This window comes from Malania oleifera, chromosome 10 (assembly GCF_029873635.1).
Source record: "Malania oleifera isolate guangnan ecotype guangnan chromosome 10, ASM2987363v1, whole genome shotgun sequence".
Taxonomy (NCBI): domain Eukaryota; kingdom Viridiplantae; phylum Streptophyta; class Magnoliopsida; order Santalales; family Ximeniaceae; genus Malania; species Malania oleifera.
In genome coordinates this window covers 11,153,572-11,168,409 of record NC_080426.1, presented here as the reverse complement: position 1 = coordinate 11,168,409, position 14,838 = coordinate 11,153,572, and the positions used below count along the sequence as shown (strand labels likewise).

The following is a 14,838-nucleotide window of genomic DNA, read 5'->3' as shown; positions in this document are numbered from 1 at the left end:
CGGCCACATCATTTCGTATTATTATGACTTCTCATATAAAATTATTTGAATGTGACATTTGACTAATTAAATTAGGAATAAAAGCACACGATGGGTCAATTACTTTCTCAAAAAATTGGATCACATTTAACTTTATGGAGTTTATTATTATTGCTTCCACACTTAAACAATATCTATGATAAAACAAAAATTGTATATGACTCCATTGATTTATTATTATTTTTTAAAAAAAATTTAAGGGAACAAAAATGCATATGTGTAACATATAGCTATCCTTAAGTTATAGTATTAGCACATCTTGAGTGGACTAAAAAATAAAATAAAATCCCCTTCTTCTCCTTATGTCTATGTTTTTATTTCTATATATTTTTTTTAGGCAAGAGTTGTGGGTCTTGGAATTTGGATTTTTTTTTTAAAAAAAAAAAGACAAAACAAACTTTGAGTCATTGTAATGGAGAAAAATTCCTATTAAAATGAAAAAGTGTTTAAAGACACTTGTTAACATTATTATTACTATTGTATTTTTTTTATCCAAACAAAAAAAAGAACCAAATGGGTGCCTTTATCTAATTCCCTCAAAGAGATTGATCCCACAGCAAGCTTAGTAGCCTTCCATGACAGATGTTATACAAAATATACAATCTTGTTGTACTAAATGATTTTTGTGGGTGTCATTATTTATACATAAATTTTTCATGTTTCCACAATATTATTTTATAAGGTGTTTAAATTCACGGTCCAAAAATTGAGTTTATGCAAAAATGTTATATTTGTATGTGACTCTTAGTGGGATCACAAACAAAGAAAAAAAAACATGTGAGAATAGTCATCTTGTGCTGGCAGTAGAAGACTGGTCAACGAGTGTCATGTGCTCGTCGATAAGTAGATACTAAGAGTCTGAAAATCTCAGAGTTAAAGATTCGTCGACAAAAGGATAGACTCGTCGACGAGTGAGTTTCTTTGACTCGTCAACGAATCCTCTGTTATCGTCGACAAGTGAGCTTGGGCTGCGAGAAAAAATTTAAATTTTGAATTTGAACGTTGGGGTAGTTGGGTAATTGGAGGGAAACTTCTGAAGAAATGTCTATTTATCCTTATGTGAGGGTATTGTGAGATATGAGAGAAATCTTTGTGAAGTATATTGTATATTCTTAAATTTCTTAATGAAATTTTTGTACCGATTGCTTCTGTGAATGTAAGTTTTACCGAACCATGTACATTTTTTTGTTGTACTTGTTATTTCATGTTTTTTGGTTGAATTTGATTTGCTTATTGCGTTTTTATTCCGCTGTACATCCTATATCCAATCCATTATGACAACAAAAAATAAAAAGGATAATAATAAAATTTAAGATTAAGAAACACAAATGGTGAGCTAGATAAGTGGTTTTTATTTTCCTAAAACAAATATATTTCTCGCCAAAATATGTTAAAATTTTAGGATTGAGATAACATTTTATTCTACTTTAAAAAAACAAAAAATAGATATATTTGTTTTCCACAATGAAAAAAGAAAAAAGAAAAAAGAAAGAAGGCAAAAATGATAGAGATGCATACGCAACATGATGTATAAAATATCTGAATTCAGTTTTTGGTAGGGTTGGCTTTTCGAATCACAATTTGCAACTGCCCTTTTCAAGCCAATCCAAACACACCTCTGCCCACCCAACCACAAACCTATATATTGACAAATGTCAATTGTGGACTAATTAGACTAACCACTGAATGGCAGTGACTCATCTCTAAACACATGCACACATATACATATATTTTTTTTATTTAGCTTGATGTAAAGAAAATATATTTTTAATAGATGGTGTCATCATGTACCTCATGATCTATAAGTTTAAAATAAACAATAAAAAATTAGCCATTGCTCATTTGATTTAAGATCTAATGTTATATACTATCTTATATTGGGAAACTACCTATTGCATGATTGTAGATGATTGGTTCTTTGTAAAGATTTTGGATTTTAAGATAGAAGAATCTTTCTTTTAATAGTTAAAAATTCATCATATTTTATGTAAATAAGAGCTAATTAAAGCATTAAAGATGAATACAAGCCTCTATGATTACAAGCCCTCATATATATATATATAAAAGATCTGCTAAAAATCAACACCACATATGAGTATGCAAGCTGAAAGATTATTGTTGGAGTGGAGCGGACAGCTAGGCTAACATTATTGGGATGGGACATCACATTTGGCAAAAGTTGCAGGTCAACTTGCTTGGCCTTCTTTGGAATCACTCGTTAGAGGATTTAACTAACATATATGAGTGGATGGCTAATGTCTGAGGAGACCAATTGTGTTAGAATAACTGGAGGAGTTCATGGATTCTTTGTATACATACGGGTGAATACTAATTTTACCTAAAAGTTTAAGTCTATTGGACCCGTTGTGATTATCGAATATATGATACACAGCAGAATAAGTAAAACATGACAAGTGAATGAAATACAATCAGAAAAATAAGAAACAACAAGAATCAACATGAAAATTTACGGGGTTCGGCAAAGCCTACATCCACGGAAGTAATCGTGCAAGAACCTGAATTGTGTTGTTTGGGTTAATTATGTAAAAGAGGGGTAAAAATGGAATTTTGCAGGCTTTGTCGACGAGGCCATAATTCGTCGACGAAGGTAGAAGGCTTCTCGTCGACGAAATTCAGAGGTTCGTCGACGAGAAAAAGTCGAGAGGTTTGGAAAATTTTAAATATTAGGGTTCGTCGACGATGACACCAATTCGTAGACGAAATCCTCCGGGTCAAAGGTCTTTATAAGGATATTTTCAGTTGCTTCTTGGCTAAGTTTTGGTTTTCCTGTGACGACTTCAAATTTCTTACCATTTTTTTTTTTTTTTATCTATGTAAATATATATGTGCATTTACATCCATACCTAAGCAGTGGAAACACATATCATGCAAACATTTACATATTTACTATGCAATACCAGAATTCTGTATATACAGACCAAGGTCATACAAAAATACTCCTCCAGTATCATCTACTCAAAAACATACAGTTATGACAAAAACTCACCCTATAACCAGGGTGATCTAACTACTTTCTATCCGCGAGTCTGATCTGCTCGCCTAACTGACTCACCTGAAAAATGGTAAAGTAATGGGGTGAGTCGACGCTCAGTATGTGGAAGTATGCTATTACTAGTGTGTAACAACTAAGTTAAAGGTACTTTAAAATATAGTAACTGAACTGTAATGTAACAATCTGTAAAACACATATTTCAAGCATGTCTACCTTTCTCAATTTAAAATATACTGTATCGTCAGTATTTTCTACTTTTCATACTAATAATATCATACCATACTCATTATATACTGTAATACTGTATACATATACATAACTATGCTTTATCCCTAGGACTCTGTACTTCATGATTTGACCCCTCATGACAGGATTGTGTGGCCCGTAAGCGGGACTCTTTCTGGTCGGCCCTCCAAATAAGTCAATATACTCTACACTACGTCAGCCCGGCTAAACTGCATCATTTCCTAGGCGCGGGACTGACTGCTACCTCGTCTAACTGGCCCCCTCTACCCAGCCTACTGGGAGCTGCATCCTCTCTGAGTATAGTTAGACAGTACCCACACACTATCTGAGATATGTGGTTGCACTCTATCTGTATATAGTAACGGTACCGTGCTCTGTAAACTGTATCTGTACTGTGTCTGTCTATAATCTTTCCACAGGGATCTAACACTATATACATATATAAATGTATATATATATATATATATATATATATATATTGTAACAACTTGCTTAATAAATTGATTTTTTTTTTAAATATACTATGATTATCTACATACTCTGATACCCTACTAAGATAAGTTCATCCACAAACCTAAGCAGCAAGAAGCAGAAATTGAATAAACACATCCATATACGTTTATGTACAATACCAGAGTACTAGTATGTAATCTCTGAATACACATGTATCACTGTTCCCAAAATAACCTCAATTGGTGAGGACTACACAAAAATGCTCTTAAAAAATGATACTCACTCTACTGACAAGGCACTACAGACTCCCCTTTATTTGTGAGTCTAATCTGCTCGCCGACTTGGATCACCTGAAAAATATTTCAATACTGGGATGAGCCAACGCTCAGTAAGAAGAAATATGCTATTACTAGTGTGTGGCAAATGAGCTAACAATAATGTGCTAAATCTGATTTCATATAAACATATATAACTGGATATGTTAAGTACAGTATCAGTAAGAAAATGCATCCCCTATCCATGTTGTTTAACATAACAATATTGTAAGTTATAACTCAAAATACTTCTAATGTACATAAGTAGGGTCCTTGAACCAGTAAATCCATACGTATGTAATAATAACTGAAACTGTTCCCTGTGGCTATATGTGTCATGACATGCCCCTCATGACGAGATTGTGCGGCCCGTAGGCTGGATTTACCCTAGCTGGCCAACCAGGAATAAATCACTGAACTCCATCAGTCGACTTGCCCACCTCAATCCATATCTGGATAGGGAGCCTAACCTCTTCAAAGGCCTAAGTGGTCGACTTTACCACGTATATCTGAATAGGTGGTTGCACTCGTAAAGTAACATAGTATCTGTAGCAACGGTACCGTGCTCTATAGCTGCAAGTCCAACAAGATCTGATATCGTATAATATATTTCTATATACATGTCTATCTGATTTACCATGATTCTGAAGTACTGAAATAACCATGATGCTGCATAACGTACTGAGATCTGAATAATCATAACATGGAACTGCATATTCGTAATACTGGAATTCGTATAATCATGGTACTGAGATTCGTATAATCATGGTACTAAAATCCATAAAATTATGGTACCGATTCACATAATCATAATACGTAAATCCGTAAAGTCATGGTACTGAAATTCATAAAAAATCATGAAGCTAGCATTCATAAAACATATCCCCGTACTATATACATATTCACAAGTCACACCATACTTTAATACATTATTTTCGTAAATAAATAAACTGTATAATATTTAGAAATATCCTAGTATAGCATATTTCCCTTACCTTATCTCTGAAAAGCCCCTACTGTACTATAGCCCGATACCCGCAGGGCCTCCTACAAAACACCCTGAAACCAATATTTTCCAGAACTAAACATCAGTATTTTCCTGCCTGTATCATTTCCTATAACTACCACAAGGCCAAAAGGAGACTAAAAGGACTTACCCTGAATTTGGGATGATTTCCAACTCCGATTTCCCGACGATTCGCTCCGGTAGATGTGTAGAGAACTCCGCCAGGAGTGGGTAGCTTTGGATCGTCGATCCGGCGACTGGTGGGGCCGAAAATGAAGAGAGAAGGGAGAGGGAGTCGTAGGAGAGAGAGAGAGAGAGAGAGAGAGAGGAGAGAAAGACTGGCGAGAAAAATGAGAAATATCCCGGGTTTCCACTATTTATAGGGCCAAGTTCGTCGACGAGACCCTGTGTTCGTCGACGAGCCCTTCACAAAATTCGTCAACGAGGCCCTGTGTTCGTCGACGAAATTCAGAGCAGCCCGAACCGTCTCTCGGTATTTTCCTGTTGACGAAGTCTACGGCCTCCTTCTGTTTCTGGTTCTATTTCTCTCCCTCTTATTATTACTAAAATGCTATAATTCTTCAGGTCACTACATATATTCTTTTATTGTTTTCACCATGTTCCAAAATTACCATAATACTTTCTTTATGTACTGTATATATATATATATATACTGTAAAACTATATACTGCATCCGTAGCATCTTGATGCTACCTTTGTATCTCTGTCTGTATATTCTGTCTATATACTCTGTTTGTATACTCTATATGTTATGGTAATAGGAACATGGCATACTAAACCTCTGTGTGTACTGTTCTGTATAAAACTGTAATATAAATATTGATCTGAATAAAACTGTATGCGTGTATACATATATATGTATCTAACTGTTTCATGAAATTGTTCATAAGAATACTGTATATGCATGTAAATCTCTCTATATAGTCTCTGTGAATATAACTATATCTACACCTGTATATTCTGTATAATTTCATATACTGAGAAGAATTATATAAACTGTATCTACTGTCTACTTCCATGCATTCTGTATAGTATGATATATATTATAAAAGCTATATAAATTACTTCATCTCATGAAAATCACTTAGGCCACACAATCATTTAAACTCATATTTGATAAAAATTGTATAATAAACTGGCATAAATATACATCCCTAAAATCGCTGTTAACTTTTTTAAAATTCCTAGCATAGCATATTTCTCTTACCCTAACTTTGAAACGCCCCTATATAATGTTGACTCTATACCCGCAGGATTCCTAATTCAACATTCTGAAAACACAATATCATAGAACAAAACATTAGTATTTTTCTACCTACATCATTTCTTATAATTGTCATAAGGCCAAAATTTAGATAAAAGACTTTACCCTGAATTTGGGATGAAATTTAACTTTGTTTTCTCGACAATCCACTCCGGCAAACTTGTAGAGAACTCCTCCAGGAGCATCGTGGTTGCTTCGGATCGTCGATCCAGCGACTGGTGGGGCCAGAATCGAAGAGAGAAAGAAGAGGATTCGTAGAGAGAGAGAGAGAGAGGGGTGCTAGTAAATGGATAAAAATCCTAGTTTTCAAATATTTATTCTTCCAGATTCGTCGATGAGACACGTCACCTCATCGACGAGTCCCTGTATTTGTCGACGAAATTCAGGCTGCTCCATACCTCCTCTCGGTATTTTCTTGTCGACGAAGCCCTGTATTCATCGATGAATTTCCTTATGTGCTCGTCGACGAAGCCTTGTATTCATCGACAAAATTCCTTATGTACTCCTCGACGAAGCCCTGACAATTCCTTGAAATTATTATTATCATTATTATCTCCAAAATGTGATGTCGTCGACGAACGCTCTCCTACTGCCTCTTTCTGTTTCTGTTTCTATTTTCCTCTCTCTTCAATATTTAAATATCAGTATTTTCCAGGTCATTACATTTCCTCTCTCTCTCTCTCTCTCTAGGATTTGAAGCTCTCTCTCTCTCTCTCTCTCTCTCTCTCTCTCTCTCTCTCTCTCTCTCTCTCTCTCTCCTCGATTGCTTTGCTGTTTGTTGCCGGAATCGTAAATCCAAAGTTACTGTGAGGATCAGTGAAAGATTCTCTACGTTTCTAGCAAATCAGAAGTCCGTTTCGAGCGTTTTCGGGTTTCGGGCTAAAATAGAGGTAAAGCTCGGTTTTTATTTCTGATTTAGTATTTGTGTAGAAGTACGGATTGTAAGTATGTATTGTACTGTGGTTTGTAGGTGTCAAAGTCTCGGTTTGTAGTTTTGAGGGTCGTAGAGTTCGTAGTTGGAATTTGGGTTAAGGTAAGGGGATTCTGTTTATATCAGTCCATTTTTGAAATCAGGATCTGTAAGCCTGTAGGATACGATCATATGTATGTTTTGACTACTTATTTGGGAAAATCTATCAGGTAAAAATGCGAGATTTTTGGGTTATAATTTTCGGGAAAATTGGGGATTTCAGGTATCATCTCTATTTTATTTAGAAAACTGGTGGTTGTGTTAAAATTGTATTATTGAGGTGACCGTAATCCATATTTGCATAAACTGTATACTTGAAATTGTAATTGATATGATTTGTCGTAAACCGAATAAGTGTGGTATGTATGGATGTATGTATTTGTTCCAGGTATTTGTAAAACAGTTATGAGGCGGCTATTTACCGTACGTTGAAATGTATAGGGACGTGAGTTCCAAAATGATTCCAGGTTTTGTGAAATCGGCAAGTGGTGGCTAATTATCGTACGCCGAAATAACTATGTGGTGGCTAATTGCCGTACGTTGTGCCATGGATTGGTTAACTACCGTAGGCAAGAGTGTCTGGCTCTATATCTGAGGGTGTGAAATATCACCAGTCTAATTCCGGTTGGTCACCGAAGTGGTGTGAGCTATATGCTACATCGTATGTAGCAATGTAATCACTATTGGACCTGAGTCATAGATCTTCGTAGTTGCATGTGTAGTAATGTAATCACTGTGAAACTAGGTGACCTAGTGTAGTTGCGTATGAGGCAATGGATTCACCATTGGGCCTTGATCATCGCAGCGTAGTTGCGTATGTAGCAATGTAATCGCTGTGAGAAGAGGTGACTTGGTGTAGTTGCGAACTAGTGTGACGACACTGACCGTTTATATGTATGTATGTATGTTTTGGGTATGGTATGAACTGGAATGGTTTTCTGAAAATACTAGAACTGTATGGAATCGTATGAAACTGTACGAATTGTTTCAAACTGTATCGTATGTATAGTGTTATGAAGTATGTAAAATGACACTGGTATGCCACATACTGATATAAACTGTTTTCTTCCTTACTAAGAGGTGTCTCACCCCCAATGTACGTACAATGTTTTTCAGGTCCTTCAGGTAGCGGTAAGTAGCATCCTAGCGTCCGAAAGCAAGGGGTGTCGTAGCTACTGCTAGTACCTTTTAGGTACGAGTTTTGGTATCTAGGTTGTCAGTATAGTTTTGTGGACACCTAGAGTATGTGTTGTAATTATGGGAATGTATATCTTAGTTGTATAGACTTTGGTATGATACTGTTATTGTATAAAAGATAGTATTCCGTTGCGTATTATGGATGAGTATGGATGATTGTATGTATGTATGTGGGCATCTATTTACCCCACGGGGTCGGACCCCCTTTATGTGTTGTATCATGTATGTTTAAATTGATACAGAAATAGGTTAGGTTACTTAAACTCACACATGGGACCCACCTGCGGGTTCGGGGCGTGACAAATCAACACAAGAATTTCACTAAGAAATTAGTAAGTACACAATACACTTCACAATGATTTCTATCTTGTCACAAAATATGCCAAGAATAACATATTTATCAACCCATCGAAGGTTTCCCTCCAAATACCCAACCACCCCAACGTTCAAATTCAAAATTCAAATTCTTTCCCACAACCCAGATGCACTCATCGACAAGACTGATTTCCTGCTCTCGGTATCTCAAAAACTCTACAATTTCCACCCTCTCAGTATCTACTCATCAACGAGAACATGGCACTCGTTGACGAGTCTCTGCTGTGCTATACCATTTATTCCATATGCTTTTCTTCTTCCTTTATTTATGAGCCCTACGTATAACAGTCACACATACAAATACAACAGGACCCAACCATGTATATAAGCACACAATATCCACTCAAATTTTCTAATGTGAGACAAACTCATAAGTGGAATTCTTAACAATCTTCCTATTACTTGTGAGTTCCAACTGCTCCCCTTTAAACGGAAACTGTCTCTCTTATGGGAGTAAGCCCAATTCCCTAACAGTTACTCAAGTGGGCCTTACCACTTGTGCCTTACATGCCTCGGATTGCATTCCACGTGCCTCCGAACCAATCCTACCTCTCATGTCTTGACCCTATTCAGATTCATCCCAGACCTATATAATCTTTATTGGTTTCGATCACACATGTGGTCCTCTAACTGTTAGCATGACAGGAGAATTAGTTTCACATCTCGACTTTTACGATGTCGCTTACCTAAAGTTACGAACCATTAGCTCTAATACCACTTGTTAGGATAATCGGAGGAGTTCATAGGTGGTTTTGATACACATGGATGAACACCAATTTGACTCAAAAGTTTAAGCCTATTAGGTTTTGACCTCAACCATGTATATAAGTACCCATCATCCACTCAAATTTTCCATTGTGGGACAAACTCACAAGTAAAATTTTCAACAAATTGTGACCTTACTATGGTACTCTTTTTGTGCTTTATGTAATGTGGGACCCTTAATCTACTACTACACAAAGCAAAACATGCCCTACTGATAAATTCAACCTCTTTTCTAAAGGGATGTTTAGAATGATTTGTAAAATATAATCTCTTTTTTTTTTTCCCCTCTTTTTTGAGATTTTCAAAATTAAAGTGAAATTTTTTTGTAGGGTACATCCACATCAAGAATTTTGTTCGAAAAAAAATTTTAAGTAAAAAAAAATTATTTTTCATTATAATTGTTATATTAATAAGATAGTATTAAAATAAAAGCGTGTTACAATATTATTAAAAATTAAAAAAATCAAATATTAGTGATGTATAAAATTAATTTTTTGTCTATTGGTTTGATGTATCTTTTATTTTTGTTCTTACTTTCTTTGATAATCAAACATTAAGAAAAAAAAAAATTGCATTCTTTTGAATTTTCCTTTCATTTTCTTAATATTTTTCAAGTTTCAAGGGGGATCCTAAAGTCATTTGAAATTTATAAAAAAATTATTACAATGATAGTGCTATACTCATCATCCAAACATCACATGTACACTTACCTATTATTTTATATAATTATACCATCCACATAGTACAATATGTACAAGATAATGGGTAAAAATAAGTATGTGTTGAGAAAGAGAAGGTATGACAGTAATGGCCAAAATACAATATTCCAAGATAAACCTTCTCCTAATTCAATCAACACAAAGTTGAATAATTAATTACCTAAAAGATAGAAATAATCAGTAGCCAAAAAATGCAATTCAATCACACAATCACAAGGAAAATAGTAAGATTTATATTAAAAAATTAAAAAATAATAATAAAAATAAAACCCTTCAATGTTAAGAAAAAAGCTATAGGATCGTATTATGCTTATAATCTTCTATTATATCAAAATAGTAAGCAAAAATAGGTATTCTTTAGTTGAAATTGGAGAAATACATCTATTAAATTCATAAAAAATAACAAATTAATTGGCATACAAATCAATATAAGTCATTAGACATATGGGTAGAATCAAACTTTAATGAGAATGGAGAGAACTCACTAAAAACAGAGGTTTTGCCTAAACTATGAAATCATTATCGGCTTCTAATGATCAATCTGACTGCATATACACTTTTAGCCCTAACTTTAAAAAAATTTCTTCCCTAACTTTAAGTAAAATTTCTTCTCTCCTTCACTTTTTTCTTGGCGGCCTATAAGGATGCACAAAATTACATTAACTACCAACAACTTCCCAAATTTGTTGCCTTAGACTTCTCCAAAGATGATCATTCATCTTTCATGCAAATCACAACAAACTATATAATTCATGCAAATCACAATATATTATTTAATGAATCGCTCCTTTCATGACACCTAAGTAGGTTAACCCCAAACACGAGTCTTCAGCTTTCACCTAGGCATGAACTCTACTTAAATATTGATCAAAACATTCAAATGGATCAATCAACATATGTGGACTGTTTTTCACATATATAGAAGAGAAACCTAATAGTATGGTTGATATTTAGGAGGTAAGCGAAGTTTTTCTATTATTTCAATTAAAACAATCCACCATGTTACTATTGCCCAAAAATTATAAGGAGCCTTGTTTTTAATTTTATTTTTTTATTTTTCCCTCTATATACCTTAGTAGGTTTTGAGTCTTGTTAATCAATTTAGAAACGTAACTTTTTTTTTTTTTTTGAAAGAATATGTAACTTTTATCAAACACTTTTTAACATTTCATATTAACCTCTTCATTCTTATTTTGTAACTTAACTATTAATATATATATATATATATATATATATCATATTTATTTTTAGTTTACACATTGATACCCCATAATTAACACATAACTCTTAACTCATTCATTGTTGTTGTAAATTTTTTAACATCCCAACACATCATTATACAAATCTTAATTTTCAATCAAAAAATTTGTATCAATTTTTACCAAATTAATTAAAATATTTCACCGTAAAATAGAGAATAGATTTGAGATACCAAAAGAGAATAACTGAACGATAAAAATTTAATTAATTATACAAAAAATAAATTAAAACACAAGAATTGATCTTATTTTTTACGTCATAAATTTTATTTTCTCCTATTTTTATTTTTTGTTCCTTTCTTACCCTTCTGGCAAACATGAGGGCGACTGGATGGGCATTGACTGGTATACCCGAATTTTGAAAGCCCGTACCGGATCCAGGATTCCAGGTCCATGAGTTTGAATGTAGAATGTCGCGGGTCGCGCGATGCCGGCCGCAGTGGTGTCTCCTCCCGCACGTGCCAGGTCAAAGCTGCCATCTCGCCTGAAATCTGAAATCTGAACAAAGTAAAGCCAGGCGGCCATGCGTTGTGAATGCCAAAAGTCTTCCCTTCTCACGCACGTGCCACAAAATGACTAAATTAATCTTCCAATTTTAATTATTAATTTACTAATCCTTCGAAACCATTATTTGTACCACGCATTGCTATATAATTCTTCTTTTTTTTTCATTTTTATTTTTTAAATTAATTACATAACTATTTGTTTAGTAAAAAATAATTACAACTGAAATTTAAATCTTAAATTTTTTAATTGGTCAAACAAAAAGGACATCTATAAAAATAAGTTATATGTTTTGTTGTCGTACTTTGATTGATTGCTCTTTTTGGGAGGATTTTTTTGTACCCTTTCTTTTATTTTATCTTGTAATCATGGTATTTTTGCGTCAAAAGTGAAGGTATATTAATAAATAAATGGAGGTATCGTCCTCTATTTTTTTTTAAAAAAAAGTTATATGTTTTTCAAATCACAAAAAAAATAAGTTAGAATTTTTCTCCAATTAAAAAAAATTCCTTTATAAAATTTTATATATATGGAATCATATGCATGCGGCTGTTTGTGATAATGGATGATTGGGGTGCGTCCAATTTCATCATCCTTATCATTTTCATAAAATATTTGGTTCATTCATTTTTTTTTCCCCCTTTAATAAACAATCTTATCTTTAGTCCTATTCACCGATTCCACGACCACTTTTTCACCCTCACAAACCTGACCAATCCCATTTCTATTTTCTTATTTATTTAAAAAAATTTGAAAGTTGGATTTGTTATATTTCTTCTTCAAAGATTTTGTGCTGAAAGTTTGTACATGGTTAATGTCCATTTTATACTTTCTTGTTAAGATTTACGTTGAATTTTTATCAATTATTGTTCCTTGCAAAAATCGAAATTCCTCACTCTCTAAAGAAGTTAAGGTGAGTGTTTTCTTATCAAAATAATTTTGTGGGTAAAGTTTGAAATTTTTAATTTATAAATATGTAAGTTTGAATTCTGAGTGGGGTGAGAATGAATATATAATGAAAAAATAGTTACCCTCGTTATATCGTTCAAGCTAAATAATAATTTTTATTTGATGTAAAAAAAATAATTAGTAAAATGATTAAGATCATTACGTATTATAAAAATTGAATTATATATTTTTGTTAGAGTTTCTAAATATTAATAGTTTTATCTTTGGATTAGTTTAAAATATTAATTAGCTTATTAAATCATGATATTATGTTAGGGTTTCAAAACATTAATAATTTTATCTATTGGACAACTCAAAATATTAATAAGCTTATTAAATTATAGATTTATGAAAGAGTTTCAAAATATTAATAATTGGTTAGTTCAAAATATTAATCAACTTACTAAATTATAAATTTATTGAACAACTCTAAATTGCTTAAAACAACTAAACACTTATCTTATGTTTAGGAATTAGGAATATAGAAATTTGAACTTGAATTTGGATAAAAGAGTACAAAATTGTATTGACTTTCTTCCAACTTCACACAAATTTAAATCCAAATCTCAAAAGTTATGTTTTCAAACATTAATTTAAGGTTTTTATTAAATCCCATTTTTAATTTTTTTAAATAAAAAAGAAAATAGAAATGGGATTGGTCAGGTTTGTGAAGGTAAAAAGTATCGGTGAATAGGACCAAAGGATTTAAATAGAGACAAAAAAATGTACAAAAATACTGTTAACATTTCAAGACCAATAGTTATACAATTAATTTTTTTATGGTAAAAATTAAAATTTTATATATATATATATTGTATAATCAACAAAGCTTCTTTTACCAATGTACCTTAAAAGGTGGGACAAGGGGAAGACTTAAGATCAGAACATTGGATTAGGTGTGTGGAAAGCAAGTTATTTAAAAATGTACTGTTATTACATTATTTGATGCTATGGTTTTAATATTATAATGGAATGATTACATTTTAAGTTTCTCAGGACTTCAAAATTCCCATTGTGTCCCTTCCACGGTTCCACCAACCCGCTAGGGCAGTGGTTCCAAGACATGACCCTGATAAACAAGGACTGCACTCTCGTCCTCATTTCCCCCCACTACGATCTTATCTTATTTTATTTTATTTTATTTTCCTATTTTATTAATATTAATATTTTCATATAAGAAAAGAGCCAAAAGAGATTAAGAAGTCCATAACCATCCCCTACTTCAGCTCCTCCTCCTCCTCCTCCTCCACCTCCATCTCTCTCTCTCTGATCCTTTCTCTGTTCTCTCGTTTATCACTTTCTTTCTATTCGGCCCTGCGGCGGAGGCGCCTCGGCACGGTAAGGATCTGTCGCTGGTGTTTCTCCCTCCCCCCCCCCCCTCTCTCTCTCTCTGTTTGACTCTGTTTCTCTCCTGATAGTCACTTTTTTTTTTGTTGGGTTTTTTTACAGGCAAGTCAATCGGAGATGATCAAAAGACGAAGAGTTAGCCTGGTTCCAGTCAACGATTCATAACATTTACACATACAATTTTCAATTTTTTCATTAGTTTTGTACGAGGTTGTATTGGAACCGCGCAGATGAGATTGACTCTCGATGATTTGGGAGCTCTTCACTCTTCACCTCAGTTGGCTGCCTGCCAATGAGACCAAGGCGTGGGTCTTTTCTCGGCCATGGTTACGACCATGGAGTCCGCCCACCATGTTCGTAACTTACTTCTCAACACCATCATCCGCTTCATCAATTCA

The 14,838-nt window shown here is 33.6% G+C and overlaps 1 protein-coding gene across 2 annotated transcripts in view; it reads left to right on the top strand.

Moving 5' to 3' along the window:
- The window catches only part of LOC131167047 (caffeoylshikimate esterase-like), a 30,502-nt gene that overhangs the window by 7,359 nt on the left and 8,305 nt on the right, over positions 1–14,838 (top strand). The window lies entirely within an intron of this gene.